The following is a 26,216-nucleotide window of genomic DNA, read 5'->3' as shown; positions in this document are numbered from 1 at the left end:
CAGGTAGTCTTTACCTACGCTAAGACGCTACTCACGCTCCATTTCAGACCTGTTAAAACGTCATTATGGCCTCGTTAACTTACAGAGCTGACCCCAGGCGTTTTGTAACTTATTACGAGAATCAAGTGGGCGGATTACTGGGTTTTAACGGCGCCCCGGTCATGTACGGACGAGGAGTCGGGTCGTTTTTTTCGAGACTGTTTCGTTTTATAATACAGTAGTTGATCAATTGGAATGGTTATTACCGTCGCGCTCACCGCCGCGTAAAAACGTCAGCGGCCAAAATAAATTAGTTGCATTTCAAAGTCATTCGTAAAATGGCCGCCAGGTGGCGCAAAGTGACATTTTCGCTCGTTGCCGTAAATACAACAGTGACCGTTATACAGCGTATCTCTGTATCTGTTTATTGTTATTTAAGTTCTGGATTATTTCAGGTACTTTAAACACATTGTTGGGTTGCTCATGTTGGCTCATATGAGATGTAGTTTACAAATGAACACCTGGTTGGGTTATTTTGACCCAACAACTGGTTTATTCATTATTCTTTCCTTTCTCCAAATATCAGCCTGCAGAATGTTTGAAATATTACTGTTATTGTGTCACAGGTGTAGTTTTAAGAGTTGTTTAGGCAGGAATGCGTGTGTATACAGCTCAAAACCTCCATCAGTTGTTAAAGATAGCGGCTATTTAGAAAAAATGCCCAGTGATTTCTGAGCTTCAGGAAATATCCAGGCGCTCTGCGCATAACACCGGGCCAACTCATGTCGGAAAGAATTTATAAACGGTTTTTAAACGTGGGCTATTGTTTTTTTTTTACTTATAGTATTTGTTAATTTAATTTAAATGAGGTTTGGGCTCAGGACTTCAGAATCGTGATTCTCCTCTTTAATTTACTCCATAGTTTTAATCAGCGCTCAGCCGCATGCATTAAGTTTTCCAGAGCGCACCGGCAGAAGTAGAATAATGATTATGAACGCGTCAGGAAAACAGCAAGCAGACTTTAAAAAAAACGTTTGCGTTCATTTTCTGACGCGCTCAAGTTCACCAAAAACAATACAGAGCAGCACAGCTTACAACACTTACAAAATCACAACACTTACAAAATCACAACGTTTTTTCGTTATTGTGAGTGCGCTTAAATAAAAGTTAAGTCTTATAAAGGCATGTAGTCTTATATAGTTTTATTATATAGTTTTTGCACATTAATCTGACACAGTTTTTTCAGCCTGTCACGGCGTGCGCCTAAATCAATATCGCTCCTCGCTCACTAGTTAGGCGGCCTCCCCTTCAGACATGCGAAGCAGCGGGACCGCAGAATTACACATGACTGGTGAGCTATCATTGCTATCGTTGCCCAGGCTTGCACCCCGCGCTATAAAATACTCGGGGTTTGTTGGGCTACAGTGGATTTTACTACGCGCTGTGTATGCAGCGCGCGTGCAACAACGCGAAAGTGCGGCATGCAAGCAGGGCAAATGGAACGCGCCCCGGGGACTTCAAAGGAGCGAGAGGTGGGAGGGGGGCGGTACGGCCATCTGCGGAGAGCAGAGTCAGCGCGAGCAGACGGATGGCCATTGCACTCACACCGCGTAGTAAAATCCACTGTAACCCAACAAACCCCAATCATCACCAGCCGTGCCTTATTCCGTCATGTCATGTGGGCATTATAAGCTTTGTATTGAAAACATCTAACTAAAAAGTGGCAGCTGGCACGCCTAAAAATAGACGCAGGTTATTTTTTTAATAGTCTAAATAAAAACCCTAATTTCCTATTTAACCAGCGATCAACCGCACGCATAGTTTTCCCGAGCGCGAGGAATTTTTTTGTGCTAAATAATGTTTATGCAGTATAAGAATTCCTATTAATCGTGGGTTGTTCTGTTAGTGAATCTATAGTGCTTTACAATGCCAGACAACATTCAAACACAAATTATTCACCCTCCCCAGGTGTGAATCGGCTGTTCTCACCTATACATTCAGAGAAACTGTAATGGACCTCTCCACACTTTAAAAACCGCTTGAATCTGAGGCTCTTCTGGAGACTTTCAGTGATTTCAATTTGTGTAATTTCAATCTCCTGGACTCTAGATTCTAAAGTTGACATTGTTACCTTTTTTAATCATTGGAATGGAAGAACTTGTTATTTTCCTTATGATAGCATAAATTGCATTGTTTTTAATCAGTCTATACACAATAATATTCTTTGGTATTTTTATTTATTTATTTTTTTTAAACGGGTATGGGGGCTATCTTGGTTCATTAATCTCCGTGTCTGGTTTAGTATTCAGTGCGCATCTGTTAAATTACAACTATCATAACACTCAAATACCTTTTATTGGGAGTTAAGTGACTGATGTGCCTAACATTTTTCAGCTGAGCCTTTGTTTTACTGAATAATCAACCACCGCGACACCCCCCTCTCTCTCTCACACACACACACACACACACACAGAGCCAACCAAATCATTAGCACCTCCCTCCCCCAGCACAGACAATTACTTTCTATCCATTTACTTACATCTGAACTGAGTCGTTTGGGTAACATGGGTCGAACCCGTTACAAATCATAACAGTCTACTGCATTTCATTCTTATAATAACGCAAAAACACAAGCGGGGCGGAATGACCGACATCTGCTGACGCAGTAGAACGTCCTAACACTGTTTTAATTTTATGGTAATTTATTTCAGTTAATAAATCTACTATAAATTTAAAGAACAAAAGAAATAAGATGACACAAATCCATACACGCTTTTTTTCTAATTACAAGTGATAGAATCAAAAGGCTCACCGTGTTAACATTTATTGTGCTTAAATTTGATCCTAATAAGATTTGATTTAATTTAAATTCTAGAACAGTGGCAGCTGGAACACCTAAAACAGATGCAGGATTATTTTTTTATAATCTAAATAAAATGCTTTTTTAAACGTGGGCTATTGTTATTTACATGCAATATTTGTTAATTTAATTTAAATGGGGTTTGGTCTCCGGAATGTTGAGCATCAGGATCCTCTTCTTTACTTTCCTACGTAGAATCAGCGCTTAATCGCACGCATTAAGTTTTGTAAATTCGTTTAATGTTTAATAGTAAATAATGACCCCCGTTGCGCTGTACCACCGCTCGGAAAACCTTATGAAATACAAGTTTAGGACAATTATGATGATCTGCCACGGCGTGCGCGTGTGATGGGTGTACGCCCAAATCTACTATAACTACTCCCTCACTCCGTAGGCTCCCTGAATAGGCAGCAAAGGGACGGGAGCCGCCTATTTGTGCCGGCTGGCGATAATTAACGTTAATATGATCTCGGGCTTGCTCCGCATTATAAAAGCAAGGCGCGGAGGTTTGTCTGAGGTCTGGGAAGTATGTGATGTAATGGGGAATATAAAAAAAAAAAAGCATGTCAGTGGGGAGATGTGACGCAGCCCAGGGGCTTTAAACAAGGACATTAGAATTCCGCCCTTTGATCTCCGCGCTGAGGACAGCACGAGAAAGAGCTGCGCGAGCTCCCGCGGCATCTACACTCCCGCACCGTGCCCGCCCTCGCAGCCCCGCTGCCGAAGAGGAAAAGTGTGGTTAGGTTTTTGCATCAGCGAGAACTCGCGCCGGCCATCGACAGCGGGCGAAGCGCCGTCACGAGGGAGCGTGCAGGAGCGCTGCCTCCGCGTGTTCAGTTCTGCCACTTCGTGCACCAACACTTAGCATCAGCTGTGTGCCCGCATGCCAGTGTGGCACAGCCCCCGGAACTGCACATGCACAACCTTTATCCCATTCTTTCCTTTCTCCCTCCTTCAACACTTTCCTTCCCCATTTTGCCTAAATGAATTACCCTTTTCCCGTAAGACCTCGCCTCGTGTCCGTGCAACATGGGTCGAATCCGTTACAGATCATAACAGTCTACTGCATTTCATTCTTATAATAACGCACAAACACAAGCGGGGCTGAATGACCGACATCAGCTGACGCAGTAGAACGTCCTGACAATGTTATAATTTTTATGGTCATTTATTTTAGTTAATAAATCTACTATAAATTTAAAGAACACAAGATATAAGACGACACAAAACCCTACACGCGTCTTTTCTAATTACACGTGATAAAATTTAAAGGCTCACTGTGTTAACATTTATTTTGTTTAAATTTGATCCTAATAAGATTTAATTTAATTTAAATTCTACATTTGTATCGTCATTTTAGTTCTGTAATTATAAATTTGTTTAACTACAATGCTTTACTTGATTTTATCCGCTACTACGTGCAGTTCTAAAACTCCGTGTCTCATTAATCCAGCAGAGAATGAATTAAGGCATGAGGCGTCAGCCTGTAGTTATATAGCGCCACTCAACGGTAAAAGCCAGCAAACGCACAAAGCCAAACGGTACCGCCGAGCGCGGCGATGGTAGGACCTACAGTCCGATTGATTAACCACTGTACCTTTGGTAAAAAAGGGTTTCAACGTCGCTAAACCTCATCTAGCATCCGCCGCTAAGGGCATCGCTTCGGACGTGATCAGCAGAGCAGTCAGGAAAGCAGGCGAAGGCTCAGGAGGTCAGGAGGGGTCAGGAATCGCCATTCTATCTCGAAGAGCCATAAAACGACCGCCCGGTCAACGTGTATCAAAGTCTAAAAAAAGAAGAGTGTCTAAAAAGAGGAAATCAGTTGGTGAAAGTAGATCAGCAGGAAGGAGGTCGACGGCGAGGTCTCGCGACATATTTTAGAGTTGACTGAAAATAAAAAATAAAAAAATCAGACATGGCTCTTTGTAAGGATTTCTTGAATTTTGGTAGACCCCCTTTGGTCTACTCAGTGCTCCGCCTGTATTCTGCTGTCCCGCCTGAGCTCAGGGAACCCCTCAATGAAGCACACAAGTCAGTGTTCAGTGAGACGTTCAAAGTTTATTGTGGGAGACAGGAGTATATATACGCACACACACAAAGAACCAAAGAAAAGGTGGATGTGGGAATGTTTACATCCAGTCTGAAATGCTTTTAAAAGATAAGGTAAAGAAGAACATAAATTTAGGAGTAGCTCTGCATTTACGAGCGTTTAACAGTTTTACGACCTTTAACATAAACTACTATAGAATCTGTTTATTGAAAGTGCAGCCTGTGTCGTGGTAAAAGAAAGACAATCTGTTCTCACGCACACAGAATATCATGAAACACACTAAAAATTAAATATTTCCTGCAATTCCCCCCTTTTATTCATAAGAAACATCGTTGAATAAAACTCAGAGCTTTTAAGAAGTCGCCGGCGGAAAATAGGCCATCGGACGCGGCGCAGGAACATACCCTGAAACAGACTCATACAAAGAATTTTGCACACAGCGAAAAATACACAGAAACATGACAGGTTGATTGCAAACTCGTGTGTGTGAAAAACCTTGTTCACAATGTCAAATTCATAAATAACTACTAGTGGTGAACTATTGCCTTTCTTGACGCTACAGTGCTCAGAGTGCGGGCACGCCCAATCTGCACTCGTCCCACCTCCTGAGGCGCTGAGACACCACCAGGAATGGTACACTAATAGCAAAAGTAAAGTCGACCCGTGGCAATCCAAGGCGATCCCTCTGTGTCATGTCACTCCATCAAGGTCATGTCATGGGTTGGACATCACTGCAGCACGTCTTTAGTCTAGGAAACAAAAATCACAGAGACAGAAAGATAATAATACACACGCATTTATTCATCTTTTGGTCTCACGCCGACAGGACATCTCTTCAGCCTAGTAGCATGAATCCACTGTGGAAAAAGATCTGTTAGGATAGCAATACGAGTAATTGTGATTATTTCTGCTGGTCCATCATATTTACAATCTCCCAGTTTTCTGGGGGTCAAAGATTTTACCAGAACAGTATCTCCCACATTAAAAGGATGTGTGGGTTTTGTTGAGGGTATTAAAGTCACATCAGCAATTTGTTCATAATGTTTAGTTACAGTATCTATTAGAGCAGCAGAATATTCAGCAATATGTACATCAAGATCAGTTGTTCCTATCGCGGGTTTACCTTTCCTCCTGTGCACGGGAAAGGGTCTGCCAAATATAATTTCATATGGTGACATGTGCACGTCTTTTGATGGTGTCATTCTTATTGCAGCTAGAACAGCAGGTAACAGATCAACCCAGTTTTTACTCCCCATAGTTTGCATTGCTTTAGTAAATTTTTCTTTCAGTGTCCTATTTGTTCTTTCTACTATACCTGATCACCTGGATGATAAGGAATGTGAAAATACCAGGACAGTAAAAGATATTTACACAAATTCTGTGTTACCTGTGATGTAAAAGGTGTTCCTTTATCTGAGTCAATAGCATAAGGCACGCCATAACGAGATATTATTTCTTTCACTAGGACTCCACCTTTGCATTCTCTCGAGCACACGGAAAAGCTTCCATCCACCTAGAGAACTTGTCTACCAAAACCAGAAGATATTTAAACGTATTCTGAGCACACACCAAGCATCTAGATATTAATGAATCAATTGTTCCAAGCATGTTAGCTATGTAAAAGAGTTCTTTCATATCTTCCTTAACCCCCCTTCGCGCGCGATGTGTAACACCATAGAACTCACGCACGAGAAACGGAAGACAATGAGATGGCAGGCACAAACGACCATCAGCACAATACCATAAACTATCAGAAACAACGTAGGCACCTTGAGCTTGCCAAAAAGAGGAATCATTCTGAAGCTTGTAAAGACAATAAATCTACATCAGGAATCAAAGAGCTAGCAAGAAAGGATGTATTGATCAAATCAGAACCAGAGTCAGGAAAGAAAATCTCTTTTCAGGCTGCTTCTTTAGCAACACTATAAGCTAGCGTATTACCTTGGACGTCCATAGATTCACCAGTTGTTGATGTAGAAGACATATCAGGACGTATACTAGTGGAGTGAACAATCTCTAAGCAGCAGTCATGATCTCTTTCTACTAGCCTGCCATCCTGTGCATTGATCAAGCGTGCCAGAGCATATCTGAGGGTGTCAAAAGAAGAGGTGGATTTTATCTCTAAGTTACTTGTAGGACAAAGGATAATCTCATACCCAGACCCAAGCCTTCATATGTTGTGTTTGAAGGTTCTGTAGCACTTGTTTAACCTGATATAGAGAATACAAAATTAAAGGACGAGAGAGATCAATCTTCTCAGCATCTTGTACCATCACCGCACAGGTGGCCACAGCCCTGAGACAGACAGGCAAATCTTGTGCCACAGCATCTAAAGTTTTAGATAAGAAAGCACATGGTCTCACTCCCCCCCCATGTCCTGTGCCAATACAGCAATAGCGGTGCCCCGTGCTCACAGACCTTTAGATGGAATGGTTTTCGATAGTTAGGCAGGCCCAGCACTGGAGCAGAACATAGGGCCTTTTCCAGTTCAGCAGTCAATGTCAGAGGCTGTTGGAGCGGATCGTTGTGTGAGATGACTCTCCTGATGCATTTATCGTAGAATGAGCAGTCAGGAATCCACTGACGACAGTAGTTGACCAGTCCCGGAAAAGCCATGAAAGCATGTTTAGTGCTCGGACGTTTAGTGTCGATGATAAGCTGAATTCGTTCCTTTAAGAGCCTTCTTTGACCTTGGGAGAGTTCAAAGCCCAGGTATTTCACAATGTCTCTGCAAAACTGTAATTTAGTCTTAGATACCTTGAAACCCTTCTTTGCCAGGTGTTTCAGGAGACAAGTGGTGGCTTCTTCGCAGCGGCGGACACCAGTAAAACATCTGCGTGCAATAGGACAACAGAATCAGTGGGGAGAGTTAGATCACCAAGTGCATCTCTTACTACAGCCGAAAAAACATTTGGGTAGTCAATTAACCCTGCAGAAGACGAGACCAGGTGAACTGACGCCCCCTGTGGGTGAAGGCGAACAATGGCTGTGTCTGCCCTTCCACAGGAACACTGAAGAAGGCAGAACAAAGGTTAACAACAGAAAAATGCAAATGATGACAAGGTCTAGAGAAAACAATGGACAGCACATCAGGCACAACAGGTGCAACAAGGATAATTATGCCATTTATTTTTCTTAGATCTTTTGTAAATCTCCACTTACCATCAGGTTTCAGTACTGGATTAACAGGTGTGTTATAAGAACTTACACATGGTTTAACAACACCCTGCTTGAGCAGTGAGCTTAAAATTTTATCTATTCCTGAGGTGACTCGAAAGTACGAAGTAACATCGCGGGGCTGGAACTCTGAGGGCATTCCTATGCATCATATGCTCCTACCTGCATCCCTGAGAAGGGATTGGGTCTATATTGCTGTTGTTTTTGCACTCTCTACGGCGACTGCTGGGAAGGATTAGGAGAAAACACCTCATTAGCATCATGCCACTGACCATCTTTCAATCGATTATACATATTTTGTCCACTACGTTCCTTATCTCAGGCCTTCGTGCGACATTCACAAGCCCAATGACCTTATTTATGACAATAATAAAAATTACCAGACCTACGGGGTGTACTCTGACCCTGCAGACCTCCTCTACCTCTGTATCCTTCACTCTCCACAGACAAACATGTTTATTTTCTAAAATACCATCTCCTTTCTTTGTTCTCACATGCTCACCTAATTTTTTAATAGTCATTGTAGAACCATCTGACAATTGAAACTTTAAAATTTTCATGATTTCTGGTCGACAATTATTCAAGAAGGTGGTAAGGAAAAGTGAGTTAGGGTTTGCTTCAGGCAGGGGCATACCACCCCAAAGGGTCCAGGTCTCTCAAAACCTCTCAAGAAACTTTTTCTTTTCTTGTCTACAATTAGTTACCTGTGACAGATCTTGACTAGCTTGCTGACATGCAAGAAGATAAGTAGTTAGCTTATCTTTTAAGAGTTTCATAGCCTCATTAGAATTACCTCAAAGAAAGTCATATTTCTTCTTTTTCCACTACAGCCAATTTGTCTGTTTTAGAGTCTAAACATTTTACCGTTTTTATCAAATCAGCCTCATCGTACCCATCTCCCAAAACCGATTGCAAAATAAAGCGATAATCCGCACCCACGGGCTTATCAACAAAATTCAAAGGTTTGTTGGGAGAAGGGAGCATCTTAATAATGTCCTTTAGCGTGCTTACAGATGGTGGAAGGATTTTTGGACCCTTTGGTCCCATAGAGAAAACAAACGCAGTGCTTTCTTGTCGAGGTTTGGGGCGAGACCTCTCATCCGGACCTTCATCGTCCGAATTATCATCATCCTCACCATCAGTATCCTCGGGATCATCCGATAGAGGGCTGTCAGAAGTTCAACCTGACACCTTCTTGGGAGTCTTTCCCTTTCCTGAGGCACACACTTCCGACGAAGGTGAGCACGGTTTTGTGGGTACGGGGAAGACAGGCACAGATGAGCAGCTCACAAAAGGATTTCAGATAAATAGTTGTGGTCTTATTACCCATTTTATAAATGTGAATTAACCCGCGACAGAAATAACCAATATCTTCAACAAACAACACACAAAGACAAGTAGCAGGCAACAGAATACAGCTTCCACACTTATGCTTCAGTTCAAGGAACCTTTCAGAAGCGAGCGCACGCTAAACAGGCGTAAAAGCCCCAAGACAATACTCCCCCATACTGTATATGGTCCATATACCAAAAACCAGGGAGTGTGCTTGCTCTATGCTTATAGAAAAAATTTAAAAGCAGCACTCACCTGATTAGAGGTATCCCGGACGAGCCCCCAAATTGTAAGGATTTCTTGAATTTTGGTAGACCCCCTTTGGTCTACTCAGTGCTCCGCCTGTATTCTGCTGTCCCGCCTGAGCTCAGGGAACCCCTCAATGAAGCACACAAGTCAGTGTTCAGTGAGACGTTCAAAGTTTATTGTGGGAGACAGGAGTATATATACGCACACACACAAAGAACCAAAGAAAAGGTGGATGTGGGAATGTTTACATCCAGTCTGGAATGCTTTTAAAAGATAAGGTAAAGAAGAACATAAATTTAGGAGTAGCTCTGCATTTACGAGCGTTCAACAGTTTTACGACCTTTAACATAAACTACTATAGAATCTGTTTATTAAAAGTGCAGCTTGTGTCGTGGTAAAAGAAAGACAATCTGTTCTCACGCACACAGAATATCATGAAACACACTAAGAATTAAATATTTCCTGCACTCTTTTACACGAGAAATCGGCCGAATGCGCCATGACAGAGCTCGACTTATTCTCGGCCCCTATGACCCAGCTTTCTATCGAAGAGAGCCAACGCATAAAGATTCAACCTTTATCCGCAATAACCGATAGAGGTCTGATAGAATTCATAATAAACGGTAGCGGGCATCATTATCTGGACCTTTCTGAAACATTATTATTTTTAAGATTGAAAATCACTAATCCTGACGGATCGGATATTCTGCCCACTGGCGCGTGCCAGTGGGTTTAGTGAATTACCCATTAAACGCCATTTGTTCACAATGCGACGTTACATTGGGTGATCGATTAATAACAAGCCAGCGCAACGCACCCTTACAGGGCTATGATAGAGTCCTTGCTGAACTATTCAGAGGATACTCTGAAAAGTCAATTCAGCGCAGGTCTGTTTTACAAAGACACAGCGGGAGCCATGGATTCAGTGGTGGTGGTAAATGGCCCCAATCGAGGCCTGGTTCAGAGGGCTCGATTCAGTCAGGAATCTAGGGAGATTCATCTATTAGGAGCCCTTCACGCGGACATTTTCTTCAGCGAAAGACTCCTGTTAAATGGTGTTGATCTACGAATCAGGTTGATTCGCGCTAATGATGAATTTTGCCTCATGCATCCGAGCAATCGTGCTTATAGTCTGAAAATACTAGGAGCGTCTCTTTCATCAAAAAGGTCTCAGTCGCAGCCGCAGTGCGTTTAGGTCACGAGGCGGCCTTGACACGAGGCAATGCCTTATATCCTATTTCACGTATAAACGTGAAGACCTACTCTATCCCGGAGAATTTCCGCGTGTGTAATCACGAGAATCTGTTTCTGGGGGCTACCCCTAAATACAGGGTACTGGCTATGGTGAATCACGAAGCGTTCACAGGTAAATGTGACCTTTCGCCGTTTAACTTCATACACAACGACGTTGAATATCTGACGCTGTGTCAAGACGGTAGACAGAGCCCGCCAAAGCGTTTCAACCTCAATTCAACAGCGGCTTAGCCGTCAGAGAGTTTTACAACATATTTACAACTACAGGGAGACATCTGAAAGATCTACCACTCGCCATCGACAGACAGGATTTCTGGAAAATCTTCTCCGTTATCTACTGGGCGTTTATGCCTCTGATGAGCTACCTATGCTATCGAAAAGTTTTCATCGACCGGCCTATTTCATAGTTAACACGCACCCCCGACACATGCCAGGAGAACACTGGCTCGCTCTCTTTCTGGACGTAGACGGGGAAGCGAGCTTTTTCGACTCTTTTGGTTTCCCCCCTGACTTTATGTATTATCCAAAAACAATCCTGGATTTTTTGGAAAATCAGAGAGGAGTGAAAAACATCTTCTACCATAACAGACAGTTGCAGAGCCCCATGTCGGCTGCGGTGAACATTGCGTGTATTATCTGTGTCATAGGGCATGCGGACTGGCGTACGAGGACGTGCTATCTTTTTATGGAGATGATGTGATAAAAAATGACAGGAGGGTGTCTGAGTTTATGAACCGCTACCAGAGCTGTATAAGAAGTCGTCGAGCGGGTCTATTTAATCACACTGTCTGCTCTCTGAAGATGTTTACAGAGTGTCATAATATGTAACTTGTATTACGATTCTTCTCTGTGTTAGGTTTTTTTATAAACCTTGATATATAGTCAAAAGAGTGTGATACCTTTTGTCTTTTTTATTTATTTATTTTTTATTTTACCACTATTATTATTCATTTACCTTGATATATATGCGAAAGAGTGAAAAAAAAGACATGATACCTTGTAATCGAATCAATAAAGATTTTATTTTAAACGGAAAAAACAGTGTTGTTTATTCATTTCATTTCATGAGAAATTAACCCATCGAGGTGAAATATTTGCGATTCGCATCATCTTTCTCTTCTTTTTCTTTTTTTTCAATTACTGATAGAATTGAACTTCACTCCCCCGGTCCCGAGGCCTCTGATATCTTATGTAAAATATAAGTGGCATTCCTTTTGAAACAGGGGTTAATGCATTCGATAACGTCTTTTAAAATAACGTCTTTCTTTTCTTTCTGAGCCTCGACGAGGCTTTCGGGTTCTTTTGGTAAAGTAAGGGCGAGCTCTCGAGTCTCGCCTTGCTTCTGTTTCTGAAGATTAAGGTATCTTTGCAGGAGAACTTTGTACTTTTTAATTTTTTAATTTTTTCGTCGGGATACTTTTGTTTTATTTTTACTTAATATTTTGTATGAATTATTTTTATGTATTTATTTTTTTGGGCTGTTGTAAAGTTTTTCTAAAGTTACGTAGTATGAGAGGCGAGTTGCTCGGTCTGTCCGCTGTGCTTCGGTAAGCTTCTCTGGCGCCAGGAGAGACTCAGTCAAACACACACACACACACGTTGTCTGTCAGAAAGGTCTCTGTTTATTAACAGCAAAAGATGGGGTTTATATATGTTTGACCAAACGCCTGTGCCATAGACATATGTTACTACAAAAAACATGAACCATTGTAAATGTCCTGGTAAGATCCTGAAGAATCAAAGGAGAGGAAGATAGAGAGGTGTCTGTCCAGAGACAGATCACAAGATGTTGGCTCGAGTTAGGGGGAGAGGGGGAAGGAGACAGAGGGGGAGAGAGAGAGGGGGAGAGAGACATGAAGAGAGACAGGGAAGGTAAGCGTGGGAGCGTTCACACCTTAAGGAGCAGATGCAAGAGGAGACAGGAAGATAGCAACAGGAAAGATTTAACACGTTAATATCAGATCTATGAGGAAGAGAGCAAGAGAGTAGAAATAACTCCTTTATATATAAAATAATTCTAACAGCTGTAAAACGAATAATTAGTTTGCATTATTTCTTATGGGAAAATTTAATTTGGTTTACGAGCGTTTTGGAATACGGGCCCACTTCCGGAACGAATTATGCTCGTAATCTAAGGTTCCACTGTATATATGTTTTTTTTTCAATCTGTTGAAAATATTACTTTTTCTTTGCTAGATATACACAAGCCGTCTCTGCAGGTAGTAGACCGGCTCTCAGTCTGAAGCGGTCTGGACAAGAGAAGTAGGTCTGGACATTGAAGTAGGATGACTTCAATGTGGGTTGGTGAAATTTTTTTGTTCGTTCCTTCTAACACTCGCCCTAAATATTCGACTGTTTGTTTACAGAATTGTAGCTTGTCTTTGCTTACCTTATGTCCATTTTCTGCCAGCATAGTCAATACTTTTATTGTGTCCTTTTGACATTGTTCTTTTGTTGGACTGCAAATCAAAATGTCATCAACATATATTAACAGACGACTTGGTATCGAGAGCGTCGCTAAATCGCGTGCTAACACCTTGTTAAAGAGGGAAGGAGACTTCACATATCCTTGTGGTATGGATTTGTACGTATATTGTCGCCCTTCGTAAGTGAATGCGAATAAGTACTGTGAGTCAGGATGTAGAGGAATGCTAAAAAAGGCAGAGCATAAATCAATAACTGAGTACCACTTAGTTCCCTCAGGGATATTTGACAATATTGTGTGTGGATTAGGAACTACGGGAGTGTCTGCAATGACTATATTGTTAATAGCTCTGAGATCGTGAACTAATCTCCACTTTTGTGAGTTTTCTTTTTGAAGTGGAAAAATAGGGGTATTGCAAGGACTTGAAGTAGGAATAAGTACTCCAGCTTCCACTAATCCTAAAATTGTGGGTCTGATGCCTTCAATTGCCCTGGACGACAGCGGATACTGTTTTATGTATGGGAGCCGGGCATTGGGTTTAACCTGGATTTTCACTAATCCTGCTGATTTGACTAGTCCTACATCTGTATGATGCTTTGACCATACTATTTCTGGAACTGCTTGAAGTATTTTATCTTCTGTTTCTTTTTCTTTAATCACTGACATCTGTGAAATTGCTATGTCTTTATCTTGCAATTCTATGTCTACATGGGTGGCAACAACTCTGCCTATATTTTCTTGAGATATATACATGAACTTTTTATCAGGTGATAAATGTATGCATGGATTTAAAGTTGGTTCCCTATCATTTATTTGTTTGGCTTCCTCTACCATCTTACCTAAATCTTTTTGTTCAAAGTTTTCCGCAATCATCAGAGAGACATGTGGCGCTGCATGTTCAACTTGGTACCACTCTTGAATTTTCTCGGGCAGTAGTGCAATGGCTGTCACTCCTTGTGGGCCGATTATAATCTCCATGGTTTTCATGTCCATTTCACGGCCTTCTATTAAGTCTTCCCACAATGTAACGAATTCCTCATCATGTTTTGAGTCATACTTTATGGTGCAATGTAGGGGTAAGTCTGTTTCTTGACAATCTGGACGTAAGTGCGTAATCCATGGTTTCCATTCTTGATAAGTATTCCAAAGGCCAGATGGTTGGTTGTATTCTAACCAGTATACCACATTAACTTCTTTCGGTGTTATATCTGGGTTATGAATGAGTAGACATTGTGTTACTAAGGTCTCTGGAAAGGTCACCCAGAGTCCTGTTGGTCCACAGTGTATTTTTGCTCCTAATTTACATAATGCGTCTCTCCCCAAGAGATTCATAGGTGCATGTGGGGAATACAGCAGTGGAGCATTGATAGTTACTCCGTCTAATGTTAGTTCTTGAGGTTCAGTAAACCGTAAAGTCTGAGTTTTTCCCGAGAAGCCCACTGTTTGTATTGCTTTACGGGTCAGGGGGAGTCTAGAGCCTGCTTGTCCAATGCTTGAGTACGTAGCTCCGGTGTCAATCATAAATGGTGCCTCTAGATATTGTCCTATTTTCACTGTCACCGTTGGTTCTTTGGGCTGTCTGTGGCCCTTGAGGTCCTCGGGGTCCTAATGTTTGACCTCGTTGTTCGGCTCTTTCCACTCTGTCTCCCCACAGAAATTGAACATGGGGACAGTCCCTTCTAAAGTGGCGTAAATCACCACAAGCCCAACATCCTCTTCCTCTGCCTCTGCCATATTGGGGTGGTCTCGTCATTCGATATCTTGGTGTAAATGAAGTCATTGTTTGCATTGGGGGGTTGTTTTGATAAGGCTGAGTCACGGGTGGGGAAGTTGGTAGGGGATTTACCATAAGTGCAGCCTGCTTGGTAGCCGCTTCTTTTTCTTTCTTCTTTTCTTTTTCTTCTTGTTTGTTTCTAACTATTTCTCCCAGTTGCGATTTACACAATTGTGTCATCAAATTATTTGACATTTCTTTCGCTTCAAGTTTTGCCTTTCGATATTAATTGACAAAATGGATTATGTGGGCTTGGAAGGTTTTCCAGGCCATGGTGTTGAGGCCAATCACTCCATCCAATTTTTCCTGCACTGAGAGTGGCAAAGTTTTCTTCAACATCATTCTAAACAGGCCTCTACTTGTATCATTTTCATCCCAATGACCACCAGTTTCATCTCTCCAAGCATCTTGGAAATTTTGTATGAACTTAACTACATTTTCTTCTTCAGCCAGTTTAATAGTTTCCAATCGTCCTGGATCCATCTTTGTTGGGTACATTTTCCTTAGGGCTCCCCAGATTGCATTTCTGTTGGGTCCCAGTGGGTAATGATCATATCTAGCATCTTCGGCCTCAGGTGGCATTCCAGCTTCTTGCAAAACTTCAGTGGTTTTATTTTTTCCGATAGTTTGACCTAATATGGCCTTGATGTCTCCAAGGGCCAGTTGGTGGCCCATTGTTTTTTTCTTCAAATTGGGTGATCCATCTCTGTCCCCCCTCGCATAGGTCTGGAAGTCTACCTATGAGTCCGGTCACATCCATAAAGCTCCATGGCACATAGTGTAGTGCTGTTCCTTTTACTGTTAGTGGACACTGGGATGAAGAGGCTGTAGGTACATCTTCATCCACTTGTCTTTTCCTCTCTTCTTCTCTTCGGCACCTTTCGTGTTGGAAGCAAGGGAGTGTCATGCTGCTGTATCGATCCGGTTGTCTCAGAGTGGATCTGTCTCTCAGTGCTCTAGTAGTTTGAATGGCTTTTTCCCCTTCCACCTCCATATCTACCTCTATGAGACTTGTTACATTTGAGTCATGATTTTGTGCCTTTAAGCTATGTGGAAGTTTTTCTCTTCCTTGTAGGTCTTCAGTTGCATATTCTCTGTTGTTAGACTCTGATACTTCCTTGGTTGCAGTCCAGCTATGTTCTTGCGTTGCATTTAGTCGAGTTATATTTTTAATACTGTCTGCCATTTCGTTTAAAACTTTTACTAGGCTTTGACTTTCTTTAAGGGCTTCTTTTTGTTTCTCTATCAGTCCTATTTGTCTTGTTAAGTCGGTAGTGCTTCTTCCATTGAGATCTTCAAAGACTCCATGAAGTAACTTATCTTCCTCTTCTACTGGAGTTATCTTCACTTCCCCTTCTAGCTTGACTAATTTTCCCTGATTGTTTTCTTTCATATTCTTTCTTTCTTCCATCTCGGAACGAGTATGGGCAAAACTCTTTGGTCTTGTGCTTGCTTCACCTTGTTGAGGGATAGGTAGTTCTTTTTTCAGGCATGAACTTTCACCAGGACATGAGACCCATCGAGGTTTCATTTTAGTGATATCTTCGGTTCCTTGCCCTCATGGTGAACTAGTGCTCGGGTATTCATTCCAGTATGTCTGAGCATTTTTATTCATCATGTTTTTCCATGACTGCCCTTCAGGGAAAATTGAGATTTCTTCACTTGGTAACCTTTTTTCTGCAATATTTTTTGAACCTGGGGTTGAAGATTGAGCTCTTCTTCCAGCTCCCCTACCAGCCGACATTAGATTTGGTTCCTGCTCCTTTGACCGTGCTAATCCTTTCAGTGTACCATTGACTTGTAATTCTACGTTTGTCCATTCATCTTCAATTGTTGTTACTCCTATCATAGGGATAGTAGGATACACTATATTCTCCTGGGGCTGTTTAGTGTTATAGGGTGGTGGCCTCATGCACATCTCTGGTGGTGGCGGAAATGTTTCTTTCTGTCCATCTTGAATTTCTGTAGTTTCTTCTTGTTTGGCTCTGTTCTTTTGTTCATTTTCCTTGATTTCCTTTTATCTTTTTAATATCATGTTCATCATTTGTTGTTCAGTTTTTTCTTGTTGCCTTTTCTTTCTACGTTGTCCTTCTTCCTTAAAATAATTTATTATCATTAACTTAAGTTTGAGTTTTTCTTCCATTTCTTTTTTCTTTTTTTTCGCTCCCCAGCTTATGATCTTTTGCCTCAATTGGGTACATGTTTCTATGTTAAATGACCCATCAGTAGGCCACTGGTTCGAATATCCTTTTGTTTTATCATGCCATTTTTCATATATTTTCTGATCTCTTTTTCGAGTAGACGGTGTTGCTCAACTATGATTTCTACTGGTTTTTCCATTCTGGGATTTTATTATTTAATTATTACTCTTGCTACTGAAGTTTACTGAATTTTGTGTATGTATATAAATCGTTATTTATTATTTTATTTTTATTTGAAAATGGAAAAAAATGACAATGTATTTATTCCTTTGTTAGTAACAGTATCCTCTGTTATCCACACCATTACCCCTTGTAAATTCAACAATGATTTCCAATTCTTTCTATGGGACACTAGATGGCGCCATAGAAAATTATAACATAGCAGTAAAGACTACATCAATGGCGCTTCATTGCAGTTTCTTCACGTGTTTCCTCTATTCCGCCTCTTAGACGTTTCTAAATTAAGATCTAGCACACATTTTCACAGAAGCTTGTGAGCGGTTTGTTCCGCTTTTTCTTAGCTGGTTGACTTTAACATATATTCGTGCACAATTACAGATTTATATTTCAGTAATAAGTCTATCAGTAGCAGTCGTCGTCCTACATTATTTATATATGCATATAAAACAATTTTTATGTTACAATGTGAAGTCTTCTCCCTCAGCAACCAGGCGTCCAAGTTGGTCGGCCAAATCTCCCTTGCTTGCCACAGGAGATTTCCTTCTCTCAATGTTCGTGGTGCATGTGATTCGTGTGCGCTGCGGTGTGCCGTTTCCTGATTCACCCACAGCCACGTCTGCTTCAACTCAAACACAATGTAACGGATATCAGTTATAATTTTAATTAGATTATTTCCTTTTATATCAGTTATGTATTGCATAATATGAGCATATATGATTTTATTATTATTATTCTAATTAATACACATATTCAGTTCAGTTTCTCATTTCTATACGGTTGTTTAATTAAACAGTTCAGTTCATCTACCAACATTTAATATATACGTTTTCTTTTGCAGCCTTTTTTCTCTACCCAAATAATATCGCCTCACAAACATGTGTCCCCCCCGAGTATGTGGGATTGAAAATACTATCTGCATTGGCAAGCATATCAAATCTACGTTCATAGCAGTTAATGCAAGGGCTATTAAACGTTCTGGAAATGGTGCGTTCCTAAATAATTGTTCTTCCATCATTGTGATATTGCCTCGTGATATTCTGAGTAAGTGCTGGTTGGACATAGGTGCTTGTGAGGGAACCATTTGGTAATAATATGGAATCAAAAAATTGGCATGTGTGTGTACAGGGTTGGTGCTTGGTGACTGTGTTCCTCGTCTCCTTCTTCTCAGATTATTGTGTGCTCTATTATCTTCCATTACTCTATTTGTCTCTGGATTATCTCTCCAGAGCTCATATAATATATTAATGTGTTTTGCTATGTCTCTGGATTATCTCTCCAGAGCTCATGCAGCCTCTGCCCTCGTGCGCAAATACTTTTATCCAACTCTGCCAGATCCCGCTTAAGAGATGTTCCAGGAGTGGTACAGCTGTATTTGTCACCACAGACAGGAAGCTATTCTATCTATGTCTCCGGATTATTTCTCCGGAGCTCATGTAACTTCTGTCCTCGTGCGCAAGCACGTCTATCCAGCTCTGCCAGATCCCACTTAAGGGATGTTCCAGGAGAGGTATAGCCGCACTTGCCACCACAGACAGAAAGTTATTCTACTTATGTTACTTATGTTACTTATTTTACTAATATTACTCCTATTTCTATTCATGTATGTGCTAATACACTATATATGTATATTTGTATGTGTGGAACTAATAAGTACAGTATAAATATGTTGACATTAAATTTATTACATATATTTTTATAGCACTATATGAGTGTACTTAATCCATTTAACCAATAACCATCTCCTGCTACCACATATTCAGAAATTCTATTTTTATCCGGTTCTTTCTTCACTTGCCACACGTTTCACAATTCAAGACATTATACCAATTGCAACATCATAAAATCACAGAATTACAACCACAAATCAAACCTATCTATTCTAATTTTCTAATCATGCATTCCCACCAGCCACCTGATCAGGACTTTTCCACCTGTCACCTAAGCCCTGCTAAAGGAATTTTCCAGTCCCTAGAGCAGCGGTTATACAGGAATTTTCCGCTGGAATTTTTCCACTCGCCCGTTCAGCCCTATCTATCATGCCAATCATTATACCTGGACGTACTATGGTATCATGATGATAGCGGTATCCACAAGATTTCCTTTCACACCGTAGTTGTATACTACATATTACCACGGTACCTAGGTATATTGTAGTACACGGTTACTTATTCCATGCCAACGCATGCACGCACCTACACAATCACACACCCTACCTACCAGTATTTTCTTCTATCCACTCTTCCAATCAACACTATTTGTTAATTGAAGGCAGCCCTACTTGTAAAATGTTACAATTCAAGACAATCACAACAGAATTACACAATACAAATAACAACCAACAAGCTCAGCTCAGCAAGCACAAAAGCACAAAGCACATTAATCAACATCAATTTATAAGCGCATACTTTTTTGCTATTTCTTCAAATTGCATTTACATTAATACACATTACATTACTCAATTTCCACATAATTTGGTTCCCGGGGCCAGCCAGCCGTCCCCCAAGAATCACCCGACCCCCACAGACAGCAGAAAAACTATAGCAGAATTTGAATAACAGGTTTCTGCTTACCTTGTTCCTATTGCCGCGGCAGTTCCGCTGACTGCGTAGGGTCGCCGACCCCCATGGGGCTGCAACGACCAGCCGGGGTATCCTATGCCGACAACGCCAATATGTCGTGGCAAATTTGCTGTGTACTATGCCAAATTTCCAAAACAAAATCAATAACTACTCAAGCACTGAAATAGCAAAAGAGTTTATTGCAGCCAAAAGTAAATGGACAGCACTGGGCCAGCCAGACAAAAGACAAACAGACAAACTGCGAAGCTGTCTATCTCTCACCTCCTCTAACTTCCCTAATTTTACATGGTTTATATACCTTCATTTAACACTTACATCATTGTTTGCTCCTCCTTAAGTCAAGAAATCACTTAATATTTATTAGATGTAAGCCAATTTTGCCTAGGTTAGGTTGATGTAGCGCCTCCCAATTGCGTAATCTCCCTTTTTTTCCTTTTTTTTTTCATCTCATATTTATTTAAGTCTGGGCCTACGAAGTCTTATGCTTTCCCTTTTTTGGAGAAATTTGGTTTGTTCCTGTTTCTTGACCAGACCATTGACCACCGCTGGTGACTTGAGGTTTTGTTGAAGCCGCAATCAATTTTTCTAAAATTTCCTCATCAAGATGTGTAAGTGTTCTATTTTCATAATTATATTAAATTTTTTATTATTCTCATCACAGTATACTTTGTCTTATTTGTTTTTTTAACTGTCCATTATATATTTTAGAGATTTTAGCTATTTTAGAGACATTTATAGAAATTATTTGTGTATTAGTCCTTTAACATATGTTCTGGTTATTCATTTAGATTATGCTTATAACTAATTAATTTAACAGATTATTTTAATGATTTTTTCTCTTATATTTTAACTGAGATAAGCATTGAAGTATATTTAATCAGCTTAAATCTGATTAAAGTATTGAAATGACTTTAATCAGATTAATTCAATCAATTGATCATGTTTGTTAGTATTTAATTTTTGTTTACTTACTATTCCCATATTACGTGGGAATATAAGGTTAGTTTAAACAATCACATTACTCTGATCATTGCATGATTATTTGCCAGTTTTGAACTTACACTACTAAAATCAAGGTTACATGATTACATGTATACATATATGTATATGTTACAATATTAGTTTAATTTGGTTACTGGTTGGTAAAGAGATAATTAATTTTTTTTTTTTTTGTTGTGCATGTTTGCTTTCTTTCTGTATGCTTTGTTTTGTTATATTTCTTTTAATATGTGCAAAGTGCATTTGTTTCATATATTTATTTAATATATATATATTTTTTTATTATTTATTGTTCTAAAATTTTTATTGTTCTAGTTCGCAGGCAGCGCTCTTCTCGTACATCTTCTCGTCTAAGATTCCTTCTGGGAGCAGGTGGCTACACCTTCCCTTACCCGAATCGTCACAATTTGTGTCTGATTCGAGCTCTGATGGGCCTAGTCCGCCACCTGGAAGTTGTGATTGCCGAGATTGAGGCCCTCTCTCCACCACGACGTTTCCCAGTGGGACCTTACTACAGGTCCACCGGTGTTCCACCATCCGGTGATTTCACCCCTGCTTCTCCTCCATCTTCACCAACCGTCAGCCTCAATCCCACCTCTCCAGTTCGTTATTCTCATTCTTCTGAGGATGAGGATACCGCTGAAGATCATTAATTTACTTTTTACTTCACCTGATATACTTCTTATATTTTCTTAACAATTTGATAAATCTAATCTTGTTTATCTGTTTTTCAAAGCAGAAGTCTGGCTTTTTTGCACTTTGTCCCAATTAAAGCAGAACCGAAAGTTTATTTTTATATTTTGGATCACTGCCTGCACTTTCTGAATTTTCCATTCCAATAAAGTTGCACAACTTCTTGCACTCTGTGTGTACGGGTTGTTCTTGGGTCACACTTTGCACATTTTCTTTAATTTACATTACCCAACCATCGTTAATCATCTTAAGCGTAAACGTAGTAAATATTATTAGTATTATTATTAAAGATTACAGGTTATTATTTTTCCTGATGTTAGTTTTCTTATCTTATTGCTCTATTATCTAACTCCTGCCTTCTGCCTGCATGTTTTTCTCACTTCCTCAATTTGTCGTGCAGGCTGCGAGGATTAAGGCCTCTTGAACTAAGGCCTTCTGGGTATTTGGTACCTTCCACTCAACTTCAATTATAGTTTAATAATTTTTTTCCACACTAGTAATAAATAGCTGTGTGGCTTATTTGTAGCGTCTTCGTAACTCTAAAAAGAAGGCCCTCTGTCTCGGGAATTTATGATTCGCTAATATAGACATCTGCAGCTTGTCACGGGGTTTTTAAATAAAATAAGATGAGTGCAGTTTAAGTTCAGGGTTCAACTGTATTTACCTTTATGAAAAATGTTCTGAGTCAGAAACATAACAGACATATTTCTGTGATGGCGATACTGTGTGAAAATTTTAACCACTTCAGGATGGTCCGAGGCTTCCAAAACGACGTCGTCCAGAATAACCAGATGATTTTTATCTTTAGGAAAAATTGTTTCATCATCAAAGGAATCAGGCAGACCTTCTAAAAACGTTATCCTTTTATTCAACATTTTTTGCAATTCACTGTACATTGGTTGAAAACATGTGTATATCCAAACAATATTATCAGGCTGTGTATCCAAAACATGTGTACAATTCTCCAACACATTCTTTACAAAGAAAGTTTTTCCTGATCCACTGGGTCCCACAACCAGACATGAAAAGGGTAATTTTAATCTAGGGTTGAAAGTCGTTTTAAACGAAAACCGTGCTTCTCCTGAACTATGCTATGTTGAGGGGTCGTGAGAAAACTCTCTTGTAAGCCACCGATATAATCCTCGACGAGGTCTTTCACAGTGTCGAAGTTGATTCGTTGACAACACTCGTACGACTGTGTGATGCCCTTAACACGCAGCACTACTTTAGACGCCCTAGTCTGATAGGCGTAGCTTTTAGGACCGGCAGAAACAAAATTTTTTATTCTATCACTGTCCAATTCGTCCGTTAGTTGACCTAAATAATTACCCATCTCAAGAGGGGTCTCGCCTTCTCTGGTTATATAGATCAGGCTATCGGTGTCATAATACAAGACTCGCTCTTGCAGCTGATCCAGGTAACTAAAAAGGGTCATTCGGCCGTAGCCTGTTGTAAAGGCTGCAATAAAAACATTATCTGTTTTGTTAGGGGGTGCGACACAGCGCTCGCCGTGTTGCCATTGTAGCATAGCGACGTTCTCGTTTAGGAAGCTGAAATAGTTACCGTTATGATTACCTGAAAACATGTAATTAAAGAAGATTTCAGGATCGCTTATAAGTTCCGTGTTAATCATGTTGGAGCGCTAAGCGAATTTAAACCAGAAGCTGTTCAGGCAAAGTTTAGCCACCTGTCTTTTGGCTGGATTAAAGGCTATTTTAGCAGCGTCTAACAGAATACCCTGATTGGTGTTATACTCGGCTACGTAACGCTGTTTACCCTCATCATCCGTAACCTCAGATGGATAACCGCTCACCTCTTGCTTGCCTTTTAAAAAAGTTTTGATGTAGCCCTTGAATAAGTCGGCACTCTTCTCACTAAAATGCCATACCTTTGTGATCCTGGCTACCACATAGCCCTTATCTAAGGCGAGAGTAAACTCGGGCGTTATCCAGACCCCTGTCAACCCTCGTTCTTCGTCTGTGTGGGGGCAAGAACCTCGCTGGGGGAGAGTGGTTGAGGGGGGTTAAAGCTCTTAAGAAAACTCTGCAGACCCTGATGGGTCTGTTTCATCTCTTTCCACGTATGCTCCCTTATTGCTACGACCTTTACCCCGTGTTCATGTTGTAAACGCCTCAGTTTATCCTCACTCTCCTCGTTCATGCACTCATACGTTTTATCCGTTAAAGGATTAACGTCCTGAGGAGAAAAACACTGTGTACAACCGTGATAGAAACATCCTTGAAATTCATAAACTGTCTGCACCCCGTTTACCATGGCATAGCCGTCTACAAAATACCGCCCCAGCTGCTTCTCGCCTTTGTTTAACGCGTGCTGGATAAAGATGTTCTTGCTGAACATGATCCATTCTAACCATTGAATACCCGCGTATGAATATCTTTTACACTGCCTCCTATAATCGTCGGGCGATGGTATAGCGATGGTGTGCTCTTCCAGGAATTGCGTGCGAAAAACAGACATACACGCAGACGCTATTGTTGCTGACTTAACACTAGAACTACCAGGTTTTTCTGACCCCTCCAGCCCTACCAGAGGTAGGCCAAATGGCCCCTTGGTTTTAAACTAACAACTTAATCACTGACAATTGACTCCCATTCATTTAAAATGGGTGGCCGATTGGAATGTGTCACTCCCCTTCCCCCCACAAATGGAAGGGCAGAGTAAGAAAAGCTTTGAAGGACGCTGGGAAACCATATTTAAATCGAAGAGGAGAACAAAAACCAGGGAAAAATCCACCTAAAGAGTTGAGTGGAAAAAGCATATGTGTGATGTGATCTCTCTCTCTCTCTGACCACGCTGAGGAGCACTAAACGCCACAAAAACAGTTAACCTATCAAAATTAAACCACATACCATATATAATAATTTAAATGTACATAATTAAGGTCAAAGACACACATATATATATATATATATATATATATATATATATATATATATATGTAAATATCAGGATTACATCATGATTCTTTCTCATTGATTTTACTATTTTGCAAGTTGTCTGAGACGTACACACAAAGTGTGGGTTGAGGAAGAAGTAGGGAGGCCGCTCCCTCACGGCCAACTAGAAACATATAGATGTGATGGAGAGCCAACAGGAGAAGTCAGAAGAACCATCAAAAATCGCTTGCAGAGCTTCTTGTTTTTGGTGAGTAGGGACATCCTTCACACTATAAGAAAATGTACAGTTGAGTATGGCCGCAGGATGGAAGCAAATTGGGACATGTCTGTCTATGAACTGATGGGGTTCAACTCCATTCTTCTCTGGAGGGGGGTGATCAGAATTCCGTCGCTGGCTGATGCATGATCGGCAACATTGGGGATCTTGCACGTCAAGAGCACGATGGCCCAAAACCGCTTCCAGGACATCATGAGACACCTACGATTCGATGACAAGGACACACGCACTCAACGGGTAGCAACGGACAAGTTCACAGCAATCTCAAACGTTTGGCAGATGTTTGTTACTAACTGTCGACGAGCAACTTTTTCCAACCAAGTCTCGCTGTCCTTTCCAGCAGTACATTGCCACAAAACCTGACAAGTTTGGAATCAAGTTTTGGGTTGCATGTGACTTGAAGTCAAAATACATTTTACAATACAACGCTATCCCTTATGTTGGCAAGGACCTCCGTCGTCCCTCTGGGGAGAGACTGTCCGAGAGTGTGGTCATGAAGCTGATGGAGCCTTTCATGGACAAGGGAAGAACTGTTACCACTGACAATTACTTCACTTTATTGTCACTTGCTGGACGACTGCTCAGCCGGAAAACTACCCTTGTTGGCACCATAAACAAGATTCGTCGTGAGCTTCCACAATCAGCCAAACAATCTTCGGACCGCAACGAATTCACCACACAGGTATGTTGTCGTTATTTTTATCTATTTTTATATAAAGTGCTGTATTATTTATTTGATCTATATTATTATAAGCATTTATATAAGTGCTGTGTTATTTTTTCTTTTCTATTTTAAACCTAGAGCAAGAGCTCCCAATTTCATTGTGCTATTACTGTATACTATATATAAAAGTGCAATGACTATAACGTTTTATCTTTTCTTATCTTACTTATCAGGTGTTTTCAACAACTGGCACTACACTCACAGTTTATGCGCCCAAGCGGAGGAAGACCGTCTGCATCCTCAGCACCATGCACAACATAGTTGAGATTGGAGATAACAGAAAAAGGAAGCACTTATGTAAATATATATTTTTCTATTAGTGGTAGTAGTTTTTATGCTGGGAGAAGGCTACGTGGAGATAAATGAGTGGAATTTACATACCATTTGTCTTCAGTATGCCTCCTCTATGCTTTTCTTTTTTAGTGTTAAAGGGGTCGACCCCCGCCTCTTCAATATACTCCTTTCTAAACATGGCGCAGGCCGTCATGAGTATCTCTGTGTCGTTTTTACAATAACGCCTGGCTTCCTCCTGAAAATTAAAAGTG

The 26,216-nt window shown here is 40.7% G+C and overlaps 1 long non-coding RNA gene across 1 annotated transcript; it reads left to right on the top strand.

The window, feature by feature from the left end:
- Positions 1-18,857: 18,857 nt before the first annotated feature.
- Positions 18,858-21,920, top strand: LOC128530137 (uncharacterized). The gene is made up of 2 exons (XR_008361111.1): positions 18,858-20,668; positions 21,375-21,920. It is a non-coding gene; the product is annotated as an uncharacterized LOC128530137 (long non-coding RNA).
- The last annotated feature ends 4,296 nt before the right edge of the window (positions 21,921-26,216 follow it).

The sequence above is a fragment of the Clarias gariepinus genome, chromosome 9, assembly GCF_024256425.1.
Source record: "Clarias gariepinus isolate MV-2021 ecotype Netherlands chromosome 9, CGAR_prim_01v2, whole genome shotgun sequence".
NCBI classification, from domain to species: Eukaryota; Metazoa; Chordata; class Actinopteri; order Siluriformes; family Clariidae; genus Clarias; species Clarias gariepinus.
The sequence above is the reverse complement of the archived record's forward strand: the minus strand, read 5'-3'. Positions and strand labels throughout refer to the sequence as shown.